General features: G+C 42.2%; 1 protein-coding gene and 1 long non-coding RNA gene across 2 annotated transcripts in view; one reads left to right on the forward strand and one right to left on the reverse strand.

Moving 5' to 3' along the window:
- Positions 1–1,141: 1,141 nt before the first annotated feature.
- On the reverse strand, positions 1,142–5,337 carry LOC121094544. Its single transcript, XR_005829878.1, has 2 exons — positions 4,729–5,337; positions 1,142–3,716 (listed from the first exon to the last, which is right to left on the reverse strand). It is a non-coding gene; the product is annotated as an uncharacterized LOC121094544 (long non-coding RNA).
- Positions 5,338–5,354: 17 nt separating this feature from the next.
- Positions 5,355–21,894, forward strand: part of SOX6 (SRY-box transcription factor 6) — a 376,098-nt gene continuing 359,558 nt past the window's right edge. The window contains exon 1 of the mRNA XM_040608288.1: positions 5,355–5,450. The gene's annotated coding sequence lies outside the window, so the exon portion shown is untranslated. The remainder of the gene's footprint in view (positions 5,451–21,894) is intronic.

Raw genomic sequence — 21,894 nt, forward strand, 5'->3', positions numbered from 1 at the left:
AGGAAAGTGTGGCTCTCCTCCATCCCACCTCGGCCGGTCTGTCGCAGGGCTCCGGCAGCGCTGCCGCCTGCCCAGCTGGGAACCGCTCCCCAGCGCGCTCCCCCCGCCCCCCGACAGGCAGTCCCCAAACTCAGCCCAGCACAAATCCAGAAGTCAGGGGCAGCGTTTCGAGTCAATCCGTGCCGGTGCAAATCCCTCATGGCTTCTCTCCGCCAGAGCGTGGAACAAAATTGCCGCTTACCCTGAGGTTTTTCTCAGGCTTTATTGGCAATCTAGGAGCAGGTAAGGCGGCTGCTGGCTGCCAGCGATTCACGTTGCACTTGGAGAGAGCAGCAGAAGCCGGTGGAAGTGGGAGTGTGGTCTGCTCTTCATTAGGGAGGGGGGAACGGACCCTGGAGGTGATGCAGTGAAACACTTCTACTTCCTTGCATTGTGTTTGTTACAGATCACGGGCGCTCTCTTTTTATAACATTCACTCCAAGCATTCTCAAACCCAACCGGAATAAGTTATGATCCTTCCCTTTAGTTTACATTGGGGTTGTCAGAGGATTAAATAAATGAAACTTTATTTGACCGTGGAGTTTACAGACCCTGGGATCCCTGCGCGCTCTGGCCTTATTCTAATTCTATAGCGGTAATTATCCTTCGTTTCTTTAAGTGCAATAGATTTATTGCCTTAGAGACTATGCACAGTTTGATTGAATTATTCATTTTTTTTCTTTGGTGTAGACTGCATCTGGGGACTGATGTGACGTGTAGATTTTTTTTTTCAGGAACAAAGGGAATGTGGAAATGAAAGAGAGAGGGAGAGAGAGGCTGGCAGATGTGATGAGATGCGGTGAAGGTGTATCCAGCTTGGCACTCCCACTCCTCTCTTCTCCTCTCATTGCAGCCCTGGGTGACTCTCAGGCTAACACAAACAGCTTTTCTTCCGCAGCCTGCCCTCTGTCACTGTAAGTACAACAGCCTTCTCTTATCAGCATGCAAATTCCAGCCACTCACTACCTTAGCCTGGTGTTTGCACTTTAGATTTACAGAGGGGACCTTTAAAATGAACTTTCCGAGACAGGAAGGGGTTTTCATGTCGAACTTGCTTTTATTTTCTTTGTAAAAGTTTATGTGGTTTTTCCAGTTCTACCCCCCCCGCCTTTTTTTTTTTTTTTTTTTTTTTTTTTTTTTTTTTGGAACGGGGGGGAGGTGGAGTGGGGAGATTATTGCTGCGGCTTTTTGCTTCACTATCAAGATGATGCACAGTTTCAAATGAAATTAAAATCTCCTTGATCCTCTTTCCGCCAGGACAATACATTGTGTTGGCAGATGATGCTGTAAGGATTTAAGAGGTTTTGTTTTCAGTCAGATCTTTAGCTTTGGGCGTTATAAAATGCAAACGTCCCCTTAATTTTGAGATCACCAGAGGTTCTTGTTCTAGGGAAACTTGTATCAGCTGGTGGGTTTGCTTATGAAGAAACGTGCAGTAATATGCTTCTATCTAGTCTTAACAAAACTTTCTCCCAATCGGATGATCAGGCTTTAACTTCTTTTCCTTTAGCTTTCTCTCAGATACTGTTGATTATTTTGCAAAAGTTTCTCTGAACATCTTTAACAAGCCTACAAGAAGTCTTCATTGTCAGTGTCAGCAGAGGGAATTTATAAATATGCCTATTAATTGTCCGGCATTAATTAGGAAGAGAGGGGAGTTTAGAATTAGGTGAATTACTTTTAAGGTGGGATTTCTTGCCCTTCGAATCAAAACTTCTGAGACTGTTCCACCAGCTCTAGAGTAGTTGTAGGTTTGCTCATCGCGTTAAAGATGCGATATGTAAAACTTAACACACTGACAGGTTGCTTCGCTTGCTCAATATTGCTTTACTTTAACGTATTTAATGAAAGAGATGGCGCAAAATGCAATGACAGCTGCGAACAGGTAAGTGCCCCGGCGTGAACTGAGCGCCTCCGATCCCTTCCCTCTGCAAGCACCCACAGCAGTTCAGCATCCGTCGTCAACATCTGCCTGCGCTGGCTGCTCTGGCTAGTTTTAGCCTTAATGAAGCAAAAGCAAGGGAAGTGATTTAAAACGCCGTGTCTGAACGTATGGTAATGCTAAAAGTAAGAGTGTTTTCTTGCCTCCCAGCACGTGTATACGTATACACGGCGGGTGTTCACTTACGCAAACAAAGAGGGAACCACAGTTCCTCCGGTGCAGCGCACATCCACGCGCATTTGCATACAATACCCAAGAAGTCCTCTTTTTCTGCCGCGGAGAAGTTGCAGCTCTCTGGCGCTGTGTGTTACATCTGTAACTTAATTGATCACACAGGGGAAGCAACAAGCTGGAGAGTATTACTTGCGCTCCGCCTGGGAGTGTGGACGCATCTCTGCGGTGTCCTGCCCCAGCCAAGTGTCATTTTCTGCGTAGGACTTTCGCGAGTGCAGCAAGATGCTTCCCCCGATTTGGAGCTAGGTGGGCGGTTAGATTTATCTGATGCCTTAATTATCTCTTGTCCCATTACCGCCTCATACTTAATAAGGAGGACGCTACATTTGAGGAGTGGGCGTTGGGTTGTTTGTGGGTTTGTTTTTTTTTTTTTTTTTCCCTTCTCCTGTTTGTTTCTTGAAAGAAGAAAACTTCCAATAACAAATTGATGGGGTTGCAAACTCGGGGAGGATAGTTCGTCCTTGTATTCTGATTACATCTCTTTTCTTACAGGGCTCTTTTTTTTTTTTTTTTTTTTTTTTTCGCGCGCCAAAGCTACTAGTTGTGCAAAAAGTCAAGGTGTTTCCTTTACTTGCAGCAGGTTTAAATGTGTCAGAAGGAAAGTGTTAGTGACCAATCGCTGGAATTCTTTTAATTAAAGATTAAAAAGGACATAGCAGTATCTGGAAAGGCAGCTGTTAAATCCATAGCCCAGATAACTGTAGCAAGGTGAATACTTTGAATTAGCTGAACGCAGGTGAATACAAACTCAGTATTTACAATCTTACAACTTACCCCCTGTCTCCGAATTTCAGTATTTTACTACCTTTTATTAAAATTGAAAGAATGCATGAAAATGAGCTGCTATGCCCTTACCAGCTAATTTGATGATAAAGCTTTGCTAGGTAATTTTAAAGTTATGTGTCAAGGTGTTCGCTGCTTGCCGAATAGAACTTGATTGCTCCTTTTGTTGTAGTGGAATTGCCAAAAATATTGTATCAAATAGATCCGCTGTTCCAAGAGGTTCTGACTTAAAACTCATTTTCCCTGGACTCGACTTAGAGGGACCATAGTACCTCGGATAGCAAGGTAGAGGATGCAATGCGCCCGACTCCAGCAGTGTGTTGAGTTTTACAGCTTGTTAATAAGATGAAATAGAGCCAGATCAGATCAGTCCTATGCCATCACGTTAATACTCAATTTTCATCACGTCCTTATGAAGCGAGGTTCATTCGCAGTGGTGCTGAGTATGCTTCTGGGTCTAACCTATTCCGCAATTCCTCCACTACTTGGGAGTGGAGGAAAGCGAAATCAGGCTTTCCTCTCGTCTTTTTGGCCTCTGCAAGTTATGAAGCTATTTTAAAATTAAAAAGTTTCTCTGTTACTAACTGTTCCAGGCGCCTTCTGGAAAATGGGGAGAAAGTGCCAAAAATACAGAGATGAATCAACAACTTCTCTCTCTCTCTCTCATTTTGTGGGCTTGAGGTTGCTTTCCGCACTCCCATCTTAACAACAGTTTAGCCTAGGTGTGAATAATATCAAAAGAGGGAGACGTTAGCTTTGCAGCGCTGTTTGCCCACCTGATCTGCGGGCCCCTGACAGTTTGAAAGACTCTTTTATGTTTACCTTTGGAATGTAAAAATACAGCAGAGAGACTTTCTTGGTTTTGCAGTACTCTGTGCCGTTGGTTTATTTTCTCCTCAGCTCCTTATAGTTTTCCCTTTTTTCTCCCAGATTTGCACCCCCCCCCCCCCCCCCCCCCCCCCCCCCCCCCCCCCCCCCCCCTTAGCACTTCCAAGGGAGCGTGAGTTCTTAAATTGGTATTCAAACTGATATTCAAGTCCCTATCTGTTGCCTTTTGGTAGGCAGAGAGAGGGGTATTTATATATCGCCGCTGCAAAAAAAAGTCTCGTCGTCTCCACGAGAATCCCAACTTCAGCTCGGGTCCCTCCTAAGTCATTTTTTCTTCTCCGACCATACCTGTCTTTCCATTTTTACCTTTTTGTTGAACGCACCACTAGTTTGCGGACTCCGAGTGCCTTCTCCTTCCACCTCTCGTCTTCGTCTCCCCTGGGTCCCTGTAGCTGGACTTCCCATCTCTAGTGTAATTTGTACTTTACATTTCATCTGGTTTTTACCCCGACCGGGCTGTGGGACCGAGCTCCTCAGAGCCACATTTATCAACTGTCAGTAAGCGCTTGCTGAGCGCTTTCCTCCCCGTCCCCGCTTCCCCACCAGCCCTTCCCATGCCCTGCAGATCGTCTCTCTCCCGCGCCCCCCCCCCCCCCTTTTTTTTTTTTTAATTGGTGAGCAGGAGCCCGGTGGGACTTGGCGTGTGGCTCCCCACGCACTCGCCGGGAAGCGCCGTGCCGGGCGGGGGAGGGCCGGCGTGTAACACGCCGCTCCCCCCCGGGCAGCCCCGGCCCCGCGAACCGGCTCTCCCGGGACCCCCCCGCTCCCCCTCCTCCTTTTCCGGCCCCCGCCCGCTCTCGCCGCCCCGCCCTCGCACCCCCTCCCCGGTAACTTTCTAGTACCTTTCCTCACCACTCCGGGCAATCAGTGGTCATTAGAGGAGAGAGGTTTAAGGTTTCATTTGTCTAATAGCAATGTGAGTGGTGATAGCTTCTCGGGGATGCGGCTGGCAGCCTGGGGTGATTTCACTTTCTGTTTTGTGCTCACTTTCTCCGCAGTTGTTGCTTTCCCCGCTTGCTCTCAGTCTCTCACTCTCTCTCTCTCTCTCTCCCCCTCTCCCTCTCTCTGTGTTGTCTCATCTTGCCTGTGCTGTCTGGGCGGGGGAGCCCTGCCTCCTTTTGCCTTCCTCAGATCAATGCCCTGGCCACTCACTTTCTGATGTTGCACGACGGGAAATGCTTTGAATACTTACGACATGGCCGCTCACATTGATTGCCAAGATTGACAGCAGTAACCATCGCCTTCACTTGTTTCAGGAGGAAAAAAAAAATAATAATGAACCTGATTGTAACCAAATCTCCAGGCAACCCATCCGCAAACTTCTAACGATCGGGATCCTGCACATCCATGGCCCGGAGAAACACCAGCAGACTCTAGTTCATTTATTTTATTTTATTTTACCGAATTACTACCCAATTATTCCTCTTTCTTTCTCCCCTTTTCACCTCCTTCCTTTTTTTTTTTTTTTTTTTTTTTTTTTTTAATGAAAATTACCGAAGCGCGTTGCAAAAAAAAAAAAAAGGAGGCTCTCCCAGTGCTTTGTGCCACACTGGATCCCGAGGAGGTAACCAGGAAAAAAAAGCCCTATTGTGTTGTATACCTGTTGTTTGCTGTGGTGTGTAGTGCTGCGTGGCTTGGTGGCGGTGGTGGTGGTTTAATGGGTTTTCGCTGGATTTATGTCGCTTTGCAGGAGAGAATCCGGTTCCTCCTGCGCTGTCTTTAATGGGTTATTAGTTGCAATTGAGTGAAGCAGCAGCGTCCGGAGGTAGATCTGTTGTTTAGCTTTTAACATTGCTGAATTCGCCCCTTCCCCTCGTCTCCTCCTGCACGATTATTTACTTTATACCACGAGGGTGTTGTTGGTTTTTTTCTGGGTTGTTTGGTTTGGGTCCCGTCCCCGTCCCCGTCCCCCCCCCCCCCGTCCCCCCCCCTTTAGGGAGAAGTAGTTATGGTCTCGTCCCCGTGCGAGTTTCCGGGGCTGTTTGAATCCCGAGGTTTCCGAGACGTTAAGGGACCCCAGTACCTTGAAATCACAACACTTTCTCATCCCTCCCGAGTACAGTTTATTTTAAAATGTAGTGACAGATCAGCGTTGTATTTTAAGATCACCCACGGCAGGCGAACACATGGTGCGGGAAGATATTGTACGTAAGGAACTAACACGAGAGGGAGAAAGAGAGAGAGAAAGAGGAAAAATAAAATCCGAAATCAATCCTTGAGAGCAGAGCGCTGCTGTCAGTGCTCCGAAGTGCTCGCGTGGGTTTCCCTTCACGGATAACCCCAAAGGCACGGGATGGAGAAAGGTGACGGGAGTTTAGTGGTGCTTTTAAATTCTCCGTTAAGTTTGAGGTGGGTAACTGCTTTGAAGTTCGCCACAAATGAGTGCTATCCACGGCGCATGGAATGATACAAAGCTCCCGGAGCGGAGGTGGCAATGCTGGCGTTGGCCACGCCGCGGCACTGTCCCCAGCACTTGCGGCTCTGTGCCGGCGCCTTATCTCTCCAGGCAGAGGGTTTGGATAAAGTTATACTGAAAACTTTAAAATTGATATCGCGCCCTAATTTGTGATACACAAGGAGGGGGGAAGAAAGCAGTCCATCATCAGAGAGCTCTGTTTACACCCGGGGAAGGGGAGATGTGTGCCGCTTTGTGGCAACGTTCGACTGGGGATTTCTTGCTGCCTTAGCTCTTTGCCGGAGGTCATGCAAATCGACCTTAAAAGAATGCATAAGCCATAAATTAAAATAAACCCTTAGCCAGGGGCTGATCCATAAGTAGACAATACCTAACCTGGACAAAACGGCTTCCTTTGCGAGCTGAAAAAAAGAATAGTGCCTAAACTAAATGCAAAGTAAGTTTTCAGGAAGTATTTAATTTACTATTATTATTATTCTTTTAAAATAAAATAGTGGCAGTTGCAACAAGCTAGCGCAGCTGTTTACAGACGGTGCTGTAGGATACGAGTAAGGCAAGGTGTGTCTGGTGGAAAGCTTGCTCTTTTCCTGGCTTTCACTACCTTCGAAGCGGTTTGTTTTTTGATTGGGATTAAGAAGCCTCTTTAACCGTATAATCAATTTAATGTTTTATCTCGGATATTGCTGAAGAGTTTATGAACAAATCTGGGTTGCCTGCAACTGTCACATGCGCGCACACAAGCTGTGTCTGTATATAATAGTCTCGGGGCTTGTTTTTTTTTCCCGCAGTTTTTGACAATTGTTCCATTCATGATCCTGAAAGGAATCATCAGTGGGAGCTAATGAGTGTGCCTCTGCGGCTTGCCCCTGCTCCGGGGAGGAGCGGGCACCGGCGCTGCCGCCGAGCCCGCTCCTGTAATGCATGCACGCGTGTACCGGCGGCGGGGTCGCCCCTGCGTGAGCGCGGCTGTGTGTAGATACGTGAGAGAGAACATATAGGCGTGATGTGAGCAGGTACTTCCACGCGTGCATTAACAACTGAGCTGCCAGAGAGTTGCTCCTCTGCCGAGAGAGCTTCCCAGCTCCCGCTCCGAGTTGTGTTGGAGGGCGTTGAGCAGTTAACCGGCTTTGCAGCAGGGGCTGTGTGCTTGAGCAGAGCAGGGCCTTGAGGTCAATCAGAAGCACTGATCATATCGATTTGATTGCTGTCTTTGCTTTCTGTGGACCGTTTCACGGTGGTGTTTGGTTGTGTGTTTTATCTTTTTTTTTTTTTTCTTTTTTTTTTTTTTTTTTTTTTCCCTGAAGGACGGGAAGGAGTGAAAGTGGCAATGTGAAAAGACAATTAGTGTTGTGTCTGAGTGGTGGTGGGGGGGCTACAGGGAAAGTCAGCCTGGTGGGAGCCTGGGGACGACAGATTAGTTCTGTCCTAGGGGTGTTTCCCAAAAACACAGACGGTGAAACTTTCTGTGATAAAGTAATATATCTTTGCCTGCTGTTTGCAGATAAGGTATATGTTTATTAAGCTAATTTAAATAGCCTTCGGCGCATGAGCGGCACTTTGTTCCTACTGTTTTCTTCTACCCTCATTTTAACATTTTTGGTATTTCCATCTTCAGCGCTGATCGTGAGGGCAGAAGAAGAGTTTTATCCAGTCGTCACACAGAGTTTGAAGTCCAAAAATTAACGAATTTCCCTTTCTGTAATCGTGTAATGGAGTAATTTTGAAACCTGTTTTGAGGCTTTGACTTGACTTGACTTGTTTTATTGACGTGCTTGTGCCCACTCATTTAATTAAGCCATTATACCATAAAGTAAATAATAAGAATGAATGTGAGATATGTGCATGTAGTCTGCCATTATATACAAATATTTCCCTGGAAGAGACACTTTAAAAACTTTTTTCAGCACACCATGATTCTTTGGCAAGATCTTATTGCAGGTTTTTGTTTTGAGCCAGGATATTTCGTGTGTTTCTGTGCTCACGATGTTATATGCACACAACGCTTGGAATATAATCAGCAAGCGTACCTAGCAGCTCATTCTAGTAAAACTAAGAAATAATTATTTATAGTGAGTACGTTTAAAAGAAAATAATGAGGTCATTTGCAGTATGCTGCAGTTTGAAGTAGCTCGACACCTGGCAGAAACTACATACATGATTTCTTCAGACTCTGCACTATCCATAACTTTTCCTTATAATACATTCTTGTGTTAAGTGAGAAAGGCTGTTTGTAAAACAATCCCCTGGCTGGTTCCAGTGTTGGGTGAAGCTGATCCTGTAATGGCATTTTGTTTTGAACAGTTGCTGTAGTTGAAGTTCCCTCATAAGGTAAGGTGGCACTGGGTCTGAAAGGAGGTCCAAATGCCACATTTATAATTAGACTGCCAATTCAGCACATTGTATCTATTGCTATACAGGGATATACTGCTGTGTCTGGTCTCTCAATAGACCGTATTCAGAATTAGCCAATTCAACTGCTTAAACTTTGGAGTCAAATTTAGAATAGGCAATGAGAGAAGGAAAGAAAGAAAACAATAATGCTTTCTTTTTTCCTCAGCTAGCTATTAAAAGCCAAAGAATATACGGAAACCAACCCAGGCACTGCACTTGGAATCAATGCACCAAGCGCAGCCTGGCCAGCCTCGCCTGCAAAACCATTTTGAAGCGCGCTTCTCCGGGGGGAGGGGAAGGTGAGCCCCGGGCACGGCTCCGAGCGCCGCTCTCCAGGCCGCTTCCCTGGCCGCCGCCGGGCTTCCGCGGCTGGGGGGCGTGGGGGCCGGGGCCCGGCGGCAGCGGCGGTCCCGTCCCGGCCGGGGCGAGTGCCCCGCTGCCGCCGGCTGGAGCGGCCGAGGCCCCCCCGGGCTCGGCCCGGCCCCCGCGGCCACTCGCGCCGCGCCGCCGGCTCCCTGTGCGGGGGCGGGGGAGGGACGCGGGCCGGCCCTCCGCGCCCGCGGAGCCGTGGCGGCCGGCGGCGGGGCTCCCACCCCAGCGGCGGGCGGGGGCAGCCGGAGCCCCGCGGGGAAGGAGCGGCCGGGCGACCCTGCGCCTCACAGGGACGGCGGGCTGCGGGCTCCGGCTGCTGGCGTCTCGCCGCGTTGTCCCCGGATTTACGGTTCCTGGCTCCTTTTCTCCTGTCATACTTCTTGTTTCGCTCACTCAGATTTCTCCGGCCTCCTCCCCTAGAACTTTAATTCATTCAGCGATGAGCATGTAAGAGGCCCTTTGGTCTGCAGTCTCGCATCCTCTGCTAAATGCATTATTTCCTCTCTCTTCCTTGCCGTTCATACTCTGGTGGGAGACTTTGCTGGGCTGCTTCAAGGCTTACTTGGTTCCCTTGGTTCCCTTTTCTGCTAGATCATAGGGTGCAAACCAATGCCATGTGTATAACATGTAACATAAAGGGAGTGAGACAGATGGCTGTCTCTCCCTGCACGTTACGGATTCTCTGCTGAACTTATGTAACTCTGCTTCTTTTTTTCCTTCTTATGTTTGCACACTGGTGAAAGCGAGAAGAGAAGCAAAGCAAGCCCATCAGTTTCCTTCCTAAGGCCACTGGTGCCTGACTTGCAGAAAATAATAACTGATGTCCAAAGTTAGTTGCCTTTACTTGTCAATTTGATTTTGTTCATAAGTGGGAACTGCCAGTGCTTGTTCCCTAGCCAGTGGTTTTTAATATGTGGCCAACAATTGTTCGTGGTCACTTCCAGCTGAACTTCTTTTGCTCAATGGGAAAAAAAATCCCTTTGGACATGTTTTTTGTGTCTTTGACAGTATTTTTAGTCACAAGTACCCATGTATGTCTGCGGTTCTTAGAGGCCTTGGAATATCTTGTGGTAATAAAGGCCAGAGCTTTGCATGATGATAGCAAAAAAAAAAAAAAGTGTTTTTTTTTCTCAGTGGGCATTAGAAAATGTCTTTAGTCATCTTATATCTGCTGAACACTGTAGTCACCTTGGGAGATACCACTTCAGGAAGCACACCCGTTAATCTTTTACACTTGGTTTGAGTTCCCCCTTAAAAGTGTATAGATCGCACTTAAAAGGCTTCTGTCAATATATTTATTTATTTCATTAAACAAAAATTACCTAGGAAAGAGAACCTGCAATGCCCTTTTCTTTATACCCTATACAATGGGCTGATGTGTATTTTGTTTTCATAGCATGACTTTAAAGATCAGCAGGCCGGTTTGGCAGAGGTTGTGTGTAATGACTAATGTTTTAGAAGTTACGTAAATAGTGGTGTTTGTGTATATATAAGCTATGTCAACTGAAGTGATACAACGACATATTTGTAAAACATTTCAGTTAATATAGTAAATCACAGAGACAGAGCTTTGAAACATTTCTGCATGATGTCAGAACCTGCAAGAGAAGTACTGCTCTATGATGTATTCGGTAGTTCACGTACAGCTTATTCGTCAAGTAGCAGCAGAACACGAAGGTGTATGTTTCGAGTTTGTGCCTTAGAAAGCCGATTTCTATTAGTCTCTTTCACTTTTTGTGTAACTTCTCTTTACTCCGTTTTCTATTTTTTCCTTAGGTAGAACAGCAAGATTGGGAACTTTAGGGGACTTGTTACCAAACCGCAGAAACTCAATTTCCTTTTATTTAACATGAGCTATTCACAATTTTTGAGACACATGATTCTACCACAGTATTTATTGATGTATCATTACAGGCCATGACATCATATTGTGAAAACAACAAGATATGGTAAAATCCTATCATTAGTAAGGTTGTGTACAGGACCGGTGTGATATCTATATGAAATACATGTATATTTATTTAGATGTAGTTCTGTGCAGAAGGGCGAGAGCTGATAGACGTATGTGCTGGAAAGCAGCCGATTTCTACAGTGATAAAACTGGATAATTACATGTTCCCAAAGCCTTTTCAGCACAGAAGTAGGTGTTCTTTTAAAACATTATTCTATGGCAACAACAAATATTTGTGACATCATTGTGAGAGATTTCCTGCCAATTTTTAGTTTACTGTCTTTCAGAAAGTCTAGAGTTCTTTGGCACTGGTGAAACTGCTACACGTACCCATCGTATATTCAAGTATTCAGTGAAGTTTTAAATAATTCTCTTTCAATTAGTACAACAGGAACCTGAAAAATGGATTTTCTCTTAAAGAAACAAGAATCAGTACATAGACATTTCTTTCCTCCTCTTGTATATTTTAAAATACTCATATCAGTTTTATGTTTACTGCTTTGTCTCCTTAAATTAAGAAGAAAGAAAACAGTATCCCAAGTTTGAAAATCATTGCTTGGAAATTAGTTTAATCAAATATATTTTGAGCCTTGTGAATTGGAAAGAGTAATATAAAATTAGATGTATTGGTGAACGAGGTTAATCAGAGTCATTCATTTATGGTGGAGAATAAATATCTATCAGTCGATGTTTTTTTGAAGTCAGACAAAACATTCCATCAAGTTAATGTCTTTAAGGGTATCATATCGGAGAGAGACAGGTACTAGAAGTGATAAAAACCAGATAACCTGCAACAAAATGATTTACAGATGGGTCATTATCTTCTATAGAGAGGTTACACAGATCATATTCTTTATAAAAAGAGAAGGTAGTTCTATAGTGCTAGGAGAGTTATCTAAATAGGTCTGAATATTTAATTTTTTTTTCTAAGTGACTGCTAGAATTTGTCAAAGAAAAAAATATTAACCTTCTTACAGGCAGTGTATTAATGTAAGGTATAGAAAACTACTGGGTTTGTATTTTAAGTACTCTTTATGTTTATTTTACCTGTTTGATAAAGTAAAGCTTGGGAAACATTTTGCTTCTTGCTGTGTGAACTTTGTAGTGCATACCTTTAAAATACACACAAAAATGTTACATACAAATTTAAGAAAAAAAAAAGCTGGAAAGTTTGATGTTAGTGATTTATTAGATTTCAGAACCTATTTAATACAGCAAGTGGCTAAGTTGTATCTTTTCTATCAGTGGTAAGACAGGGTGTCATTTAAATATTTTTGCTTTCTTGAGCTAGACAGGAAGGTGTACAGTCAATTGTTTTCCCAGTTGCTGGTAGACTGACATAAGGCAACAGGAAACTGTAAAATCTCAGAGGTGTAGTATTGATTTGATTCCTAACTGCAAATCCTTCATATCATTGCTCCAAATATCTAACTTTACACCAATATTACCCATTCTTTTTATAGTGACACCATGCTTAGTAAAAAACTTCTAAGCACTGAGGTCAGGTGTTGAGATTGGATTCTAGTTTATTTTTTATGAATCAGATAAAGATTTCTGTGCATGAGACCGTATGTGAAGATGAGAGAACAAGAACATTTCCATATCAAAGGCAATATATCTGAGGCTGCATAGTAATTAAAATGCAGTGGTTTGGACTCTGTGCACTAGCACTTACGCAGAGCGTTACTGGGACCTTGTGCAGCATGCAGGCGGTTGTCTCTTGCATACTTCTAGAAATATACTTATAATTTTGTACAAACATTTATGCCAGTCCACACTTTTCTGTGGATAATTTGTATTTCATCCAAACCATTCAAAGTAGAAGTTATTTTTTGAGCAACCCACTCATTATGGCTTTTGTGCATCAACTATTTTTATTCTGGTTGTTTGTATTTCCTCTTACCAGAATGATGGCTTGTTTATAGTTGTATTTTTTTGTGTGTTTCTCTAAGACCCCTTCCGTATACCACTGAAATTTTACTACTTGCTTGAAATATCTTGTATCAGAAACAAAATTACTAATATCTTTTCAGATTTATTGAAGATGGTGTGATCTCTTACATACCATACTTTATGGCAAATTAAATGCATGTGCTGGAACATAATATTTTTAACGAAACAATACATATTTACTAATTCCAACTAACTATTACACAACATAAGGAGAATTAATATCTTACTCCAAGGACCTGCCGATGTGGGAAATTTGACATAAAATACTGCAGGGCACTCCATATCTGGACACTCTTTTCTGGAATGAATGTGACTTTAATTCCTGAGCAGATCACCCTGGTGAGGAGCTGTTCCGGAAGGACTGCTGTTGAATTGTTTACTTCATGGACTGTATTGGTCAGTGTCCCAGTGCGGAGGAGGCAGTGAGTGCTGCAAATTTCCTCATTACTCATAGATACTCGTTCTGCAGAGGCTCTGTCCATTAATGCTCCAAAACTATCGAGGTGAAGCTTTTAGGAAGTCTTCATATTTAAACAGATGTTTGCACTGTGAAAGGATTGTATTACAGCAATCTTGCAATCTTGCTTCGTTTTGTCTAGTTTTAGTTTACAATTGATGTATGAATACGTGAGTGCTTCGAGCTAGAATATCACACTTTCAGAGATTGTTCTGCACGCTTTTCACGTCTGTATTATTGTTGTGGACAGGCTTGTTAAAATAAGTTCCTGACCATTTGTGGTTAGTAAAAACCCGTGGTATTTTTGCACAGGCAGGGGGGTTAACCTCAATGTCATGGCCTAACTCCAGCTAAGGTAGGATGTAGCTGCCCATCTACATTCTTCTTATAGTTTTAACTGGCTCAGTTAATCCTCACTCCCTTTCCTCAGTGTGGTAGAGTAGCGTGCTAAGGATGCTTGCGGCACTCTGCCTCAGAAGTACCAAACCCAGCTATTGAAGTCATAGGTGGAACTAGACCATGATTCACATTTTGGGAGCTTTCTGGGTAAGAGGGATGCCAGGTGCCTGATTGGCTTATTGTTATTAGAATGAACACTTAGAAGGATGTATATATATGTTATTTGAACACTGAGCTATTTCAAAGGAATATTTTGATGTAATTTGATATTTGACAGATTCTCATCTGGAATAAGCCAGTGTAACTCCATTTACTTAAGTGGAAGGGTGCCATTTTACACTAGCCATGAGTGCATTCCTTAGGACATCATGCAGATCTTTCTGGAATCAATGCAAAGACCTTTCTGGGACTGTGCTGGGAGGGGGGTTGCATGTGAAGGTCCTGTTTGCAGAAAATAACTTGGTTTCAGTGAGGGTCGAATCAAGTTGGTCTACGTCATGTTGCTTGTGAGTTCAGAATGCCATTAACAGGAATTCAGCTCATGTAAACTACGTATTAGATCAACCGTCTCTCCATATCTAATCTTCCAGCAGGTCTTCTGGTATAGTGTATGCTGTGTGTGGGGATTCTGACTGCTGACTTCCTGTGACAGTGGAGGCTGTGGCTGTGCATTTTCCTTTTTTCTTTCAGTCACATCTGATGTGCTGAGAGCAGATTATCTTCCTGCAGATCCCTTTGTATTTTTCTTTTGCTTAGGGACTCACATAGGCCACTACAGAAAGAATGAACTTTATTCAAGCTTTAGTGCAAGTATATGTAGATGTGCACATGCCAATTTTTTATGTACGCAAGTAGACATGTTTCAACATATTTTTAGTAGTATTTTTGTTATGTAGTGCCTACGATTGAGATTTTGTATCCACTTCTGGTTTACATTCATGCATTTTTATGTTCTACTATCTGTGTCTATTCTCATTGTTTGCCTAAAAGGTCAAAGATGAATTCTAGGAAAACCCTTTCATGCTTTCTGGTTGCCTTCTATAGGCTATATAGGTTCCCATTATACTACCTGTTCTTTCCACATAGAAATTATGGTACCTGTAGTATTTCTCTTTGAAAGTAACAATGGAATCTTTTCATTTTTTTCAAAACAAGTTAGATATGATCAGCTTTTCATCTTGATTTCTTGAGCTAGAGGTAGTTAACTGGTGTTGGGATGGGATGATGTCTATGCAGGCTGTGAGGAGTAAATTTAGAGAAGTGTAGGGAGATGGAAAAATGTGAAACAGAAGAGATCAAGAAAGAAAGGTATTGCCACCTAATGTTCTAGAAAAAGGAGTAAGATAAAACATATTCTCATTCCTGCTGAGCAGTAGTACAACAGATCTTTTCTACCCTTCTTAGCGGTGTTACTTGTACATTTTGATCACTCTTAAAATACCTCAAGTTACAAATCTTTCAGCATACCTGCCAGAGAAAAAAGGAATGTTCCTATGCTAGAAGATCAGCCTAGATTTAAAGCGCTAGGTGGGCAATCACTTTACTGCATTAAGGTGGAGGAATGTACTAATATTGGCCATTCTGGCATCTGGCTACTTTGGACATGGAGAGCCAGATGCCTTTCTGTTTCAAAGCTATTATTGTTGCTGCAGGTAAATAAATCACAGGCTCCCTTTGTTCTTCAAGAATGACTTCCACAGGTTGTGGATATGTTAGGTTATGCGTTATCATACCTTCAGGCTTTTGCACCATATGCATGATGCTCCTGAGGGATGGCGAGTTTCAGGTAGCCCCAACTAGGCATGACAATCTTAACTTTGCACCCTTTGCTGCCTCTGTGTATGAACTCATATAGACCAGGTGGAGTCAGTTCAGGTGTGTGTCTGTGCCCACCCACAATACTCAACCTAGACTTCAAGTAGTCAAGCAGTTAAGTGGGCCTTTGTTCCCTGGTTTGCAGATCTTCCCTCAGCCTTTGGTGAAAGCCAAAAAAGTTTCCTTTTCTTCCTTGCTTGTGTACACAGCCTTTCCTTGTGATTCCTTTTTTCCCCTTAGTCAGTGAAAACTCTCCTTATTAATCTTCACCATTGACTCTAAACAATAATGATTCAATCTGTAACGTTTATTTTAAGAACAACAAAAAACTCTAATTAGGGATGGTAGTGGAGATACACCAGCATGTATTTCAGTGCAGATATAGTGCTATGCATTTTATGGGGTGAATGGGTGTGTCCACTAACAGTTGATTTGAAAACACCATTGCACAACACTGTGATGGAATGGGACCAAATTACAGACCCAAAGTCATGATGATGGTGTAAATGTGAAAGGCTTTGAATGTTGTGAGTGTTACATAGCCTTTTCAGGGAAACGGAAAACATGGACAGGAGAGAGAAGGTAGTTGGGGGACCTAAAGAGTAATTACTGAGGATTAGCTGGGGTTTGTAATTTATGAAGTCCTCGTCTGGACAGGTTGAATTCAGTTTTTCATGATGTGAGTATATTAAATAACATAACCAAAAGCAGGAGGAAATTGTTTTGCTGAATCATATGTAAGGGTGATATCTTCTAGAAGTGTGAACTTCAAGGCACAATTTTTTTTTTTAAATTTTTTTCCCCCATTCAAAGTGGCACAGAAACACCTAAGATAACAAAATAACCAGTAAGAGAGAAATCCAGCCCCAAATTGTTTTCGATTACTGCATTCCTTTTGTGGAAGACTCTGTCTCAGTAATTCAGCATGGGATGATTAGATAAAGGTGAACACTTGTTTCCCCTCACACGTCTAAGCATGGCTCCCACATGATATTTCCTGTCTTTCACATATTGTCTCTTTAGTATCGATAGCAACTAGATGTGAATCAGCATGGCATCTGCTAGTTTGTTTTCAGCTGACCGGGCTAAACAGCACATATGGAATTTATCGCCAGGAGGCTGTGACCTCATCACAGACAAGTGGCATTCCCACAAGTAGGTAATGAAGCACCCCTATTGAGTGTAGCTGAAGTCCAAATCCTCACTAGAGTTATTACATATTCAGTTTAAATGGCTCTCCCAAACTTTAAAGCTGTCCCTTGCTTTTTTGAAATCCACTCACTGTTGTAGCTGGAACAGCAGCTGTCGCTGGTCTGTGCCGATGCCACACTGTGCTGAATTGGGCCTTCTTGGAAGTGTGTGGGAGAAAAGAAGGGATGGGAAAACAAAGGGAGAGGAAGAGGAGGGGAAGGGATATGAAAGGACAAAGATGGGAGGGAAGTGTGAATGTGTTGAGCTGAATAGTAACTGCAATGCCCTTACTGCTGTTGAATGTGCATAGATAATTTCTCTAATCAGATAGTATTTGCTAATAGCTTGATACATTTCAATTATTAAAATTTCTCTATATAGATGATGTAATGTTGTTTTTTTAAGAATATGCAGTGCTTAAAAACGTCCTTTTTAGTGCTTACTGTATTTGGGACTGAACTCCCTATTCCTTTTCTGATGCTCATAAAGTTGTTCATAACAAATACTTTGGGATACAAGTTATCTGTCCTTGCTGTCTGAGAAAAAGTAGGCTTCTGGGGAAGATTGGAGTGGACTGATTTGGTCATTTTTGTATTTTTTAGTGAGTGTACACATATATTATTTATATGAACAGCTCATGATTAGTTAGCATGAATCTTAAACATTTTGTGTTTTACTGATCCTTCTAACAACTGCTTGATAGCAAATATTGTTGAAAGGATTTACAGATTCTGAATGATCAGTATAAATTAGTAATCCCGATATACTTGCACACCAGTTTGTGGTCTGAATGTTGAATGGGAAATGAAATTGTATTTTATTTTGATCTTTGTTAGTAATGAAGGTTTGAGACTAGCTAAAACCAAAGGAGAAATGAAATAGGTGATTTAGAACCTGAAGTTAGTCAGTTTCTGTGGATGGGAAGGGAGGGCAAATACTTGAATGAGAGGAAACGAGAGGGGGAAAAGGAAGAAAGTGGATAGGGTGAGAAGCAAAGAGACAGGAAAAAAACGTAGGATGTGTGGGGGCAGACCAGCATTAGTGGATGCAGCCTTTCAAGGCATACTTAATGACTTTGTTCTCCTTCTTCACCCTATACTTATCCACTTTCCAAGAAACTGAGGATGAAATGTCAAAATCGGCATTTCTGTCACTGACAATCAAATGGAATATTAATTGAGCTTAGAGTGGGAGTAATGACCGAACAGCTGTTGATAACTGGGATGTATAACGTCCAGAACTGGGAATATTGTGTTGTATAAAAGGGAAAAGTAGTTTTTCTCAGCTTTCTGGAACGTTGTGTAGTTCTTGTACTTTTAGTGAGAGTTTTTTTTGGATTTCCTGTGATATAGAGTATTCTTTTCAAAGAACTAGACTATGGTCTACAGTCTTCCAGTTGCGTGTGTTGGGCTGAGCTGGGCCTGTTGCACCATGTTTAAATAACCAAGATGCAGGCTGGCCTGCTAGTTGTGTTGTAAGAGTAACAAATGGGAAGCTAGTCCAAAAATACAAGAAATATGAAGCTTTATGATAAAAGGCATTGAGCTGCTGAAACTTCCAGGGCAGGATCCATATCCATATATCCTCAGTGTCTATTCTAAGAATGTCCAGGGTTAGTAGAGACAACCATTACTGTGGATTGGTTGGAATTCTTGAGCATGTGAAAACATGCCGTGGCGCATTTCACCTCTTTTTCTCGGTGAATGCTGTACACCAGGGTTCCCCATAGCGATGTTCTGTCTAGTTAAAGCTGCTAGATCATGGCAGTCAACTGTCCAATGATTGTAGGGTCACTCTAATACTGATTATGCTTGTTCACTATTTCACTTCTGTTCCACAATGTAATATAGCTGTCCAAATGAGGCACAGCAGCCACCACACAAAATAGTCTTTCACAATTTGTTTTGAATCTTGTTTCAGACATAAAGGTACATGTGATTCTTTCTATTCCCTTTAAGTTTCTCTCTGCAAATTCTCACTTCATTGATGTGTCAGTATCTTACTAAGCTTTTTTAAAATTCAGATTCTAATAAAATGCCTTTACTTGTATTTAAAAATATTTGGTATATCACTTTTTTTTGCAATGAATGGGGCCCTGAAATAAATAAATAAAAAAGCAGAACATGAAACAACCGACCCCTTTTGCACACAGATAAAAGGCTGTTAAAATTAGCCATTACTTGTTTGATGTGAGAAATTAATTTATTTGCATTTTGCTCTTCTGCTGTTTTCCTTCTCTGAAAGCATGCTCGGTGTCACACCAGTTTTCACAGGTCACACTTGGGCCTCAGCCTTCTCATGGTGAATTCCAGAGCTGTGGTAAAGGCAATTGCTGGGTAAGAGATTCTCGTTTGCCAGAAGTCATTGACAGCCACAGGCTGCCTGCTCTCTGGTGCTGGAGCCATAATGAGTACGTTCAGATGTGTGAAGAGCAGTTTGCCTCTTATCACAATTTTTGTATTAAAATAAATAGCATTGATGAATTGGATAGTTGGCATTTATTCCCAATAATTCAGGCAATGATGATTCTTAAAACTGAACTCAGCAGCATGTATTTTTTTCTCAGCCAGAGGAGCTGATGGGCTTTGGTCCTTCTTCTAGGCCTAAGGGAAAATCTTCCCCCCTCCCCCCCCCCCCTTTTTTTTTTTTTCTTTTGGACACCTAGACCAAAAGAAAATGCTGCAATGGACCACAGGAATGGCTCCTGAGCTCTCATTCTTCTACCTGTAGTTATGAAAGAAGGCTAATTTGAATTTGTAATCTCTGAATGGTTCACATCTTTAGAATAAAGTTCAGAGTTATTGACTAAGGCAGGTAGAAAATTCGTTTGCTTTTGAGCTCTTTCAGGTCCAGCTGATAACATTCAGGGTTGAAGTCCTGGAAGATACCAAGTGCTCTGGTCCTAGTTCAGCAGGCATATAAGCACATGCTGAACTGTAAAGCCTGTGAATAATCTCAGTCGGAATGAGACTATGTATGTGCTTAAAATTCAGCATGTAGTTAAGTACTTTGTTGGATTGGAGCCAACATGCTTAGCACTTTGGAGGACTGAATCCTTATCCACTAGTGGAGTTTATATATTTTTTTAGTTTATGAATTTCCTCACTGACCTGCTCCTTTGTTTAATGGTCAGCCCACAACATGGTCAGGATTAAAAACTTCTGGGGCTTGTTTTGTCTAGAAGGCTATGGATAATCTCTGAAGGGAATGGCTCGTTTTTACATAATTACTGATGCTAAATAAATATGTTCTTTATAATCAACTTATGTTTAATATGAAATCGCTAAGATTTTTGATCAGGAGACCAATGTTTGACCCAGATTTTATTTCTTCCTTTGTTTGGAACTATGTTGTTTATCTGCAGAAATTAATAATGCCTGTCTATGATTAGTATATCAAGTTCTGAAGATAAGCTATATTTGTTTATAATGACTTTTTCTGTTTCCAAGTTCTCTCTGCTTTCTACCAGCTTTTTTTCCTCATTCCAAAAAAGTGTTCTTCAGGCAGTAATTAGCAGTGGGCTTTATCTGAATTGAGATCTCTAGGCAGTTCTGTCAGATACTTGGTCTTGACTCAAAATGTCTTGGCCATGTAAGGTAGTGGTTCTAATTGTTTTTTAACTCCTCTCACCTGTTCTGCTACAAAGCATACTCTTGGCACTACCTCAGTGGCGTTAGAATTACACCAGAGAATATTTTTCTGTTATTGTAGGATTATTCCCAATTATATTTTTAAGTGTTTACCTACATATTTGTCCATTATTCTGTCTAATTTCATGACCAAGCATCACAAAGGATTAACTGAGCAAACAAAACTAAAAAAAAAACAACCAACAAACACCTCAGGAAAATCCTAGATGTCTCAGGCAAAGTTGATAGATGCAGTTTCTCCTCAGCAGGAACAAACCTCGGTCTTTCCAAACCAGTGAGGAATGAGGATTTTACTGTCTCTGTAAGAGTTTTTGCTTGCTCCCACCAAGATGGAATAGGGGTACAGTTAAGTGCTAGCCTAAATCTTGACTGTTTGTTCTTCTTTTTATGCTCCATCTTTAAAATAGCTGAGGTGAAGTATATATATAGCCTAGATTAGAGTGTAGACAGGCATGTTGTTGCATGTCTAGCTGGAGGGACAGAAGAAATCATACGTTTAGCTCTTCTTTCCTGCCTCTCAGCTGAGGTGCAGTAAATGACTGTGTGAACACTTCAAATGTGATGTCATTGTGTGGCAAAGGGAGTTAGTTGAAACCACAGCTCAAACCATGCAATGTCTAAGTGGAGGAACAGTAAGTTCTAGCAGGGAAAGCAGTGGCTTCTTAAACAATTCTTGTTGCATTCATGAGAGGAGAAACAATATATGCCTCTTGTGTAGCTCAGGGAGTGGTGGGCGCCGGTACTTAGGGCACTGAACGTGGAGGTAGGAGAACCTGACGTTATGTATTCTTTCAATGCTGCCACAGACCGTGATTACAAACATGTTACTTTACTCACAGTGCTCTTCTTTCCTGTGCTGTGTAATCTACTTGGACTACAAGGTGTAAAGAATGTCTCTAACTCAGTGTTTGTACCATGGGTATCGTATTTAAGTATGTTCTGGGAACAGATGCTAAGGGTTGCAAATAGATGAGCAGGTATCCATACAGCAGCATTAAAAGCTATCTGCTCTGAATCCACAGGAAGAATCTCATTTCCAATTCAGTGTTGGTAAGCTCCTACATGATCAAAACACTACAATTTTTTTTTTTTTTTTTTTTTTTTGCCAGCTACCAGAGATTCATTGAAGGAGGATGATGAAGCATAGATACTTTTAAAAAAACATTTATCCCTTCATGACTTTTAAAATTAGATGGCCCAAGAATGCTTTTTAGAAATCTGAATTATAAAAATATTCCCACTTCTATGAGTACTACCAAATATGTCAAAAATTGTGCCACTGACATTTTTATCTCAATCTGAGTTCAATTTTCTGTTAATGATGACCTTTTTTTTTTTTTTTTTTGTATTTTTACTGTTACTCTAAAGGTTTATTCAGCTTGACAGTTGTAGGATTAAGCTTTACAAACAAAA

The sequence above is a fragment of the Falco naumanni genome, chromosome 10 (genome assembly GCF_017639655.2).
Source record: "Falco naumanni isolate bFalNau1 chromosome 10, bFalNau1.pat, whole genome shotgun sequence".
Lineage (NCBI taxonomy): Eukaryota > Metazoa > Chordata > Aves > Falconiformes > Falconidae > Falco > Falco naumanni.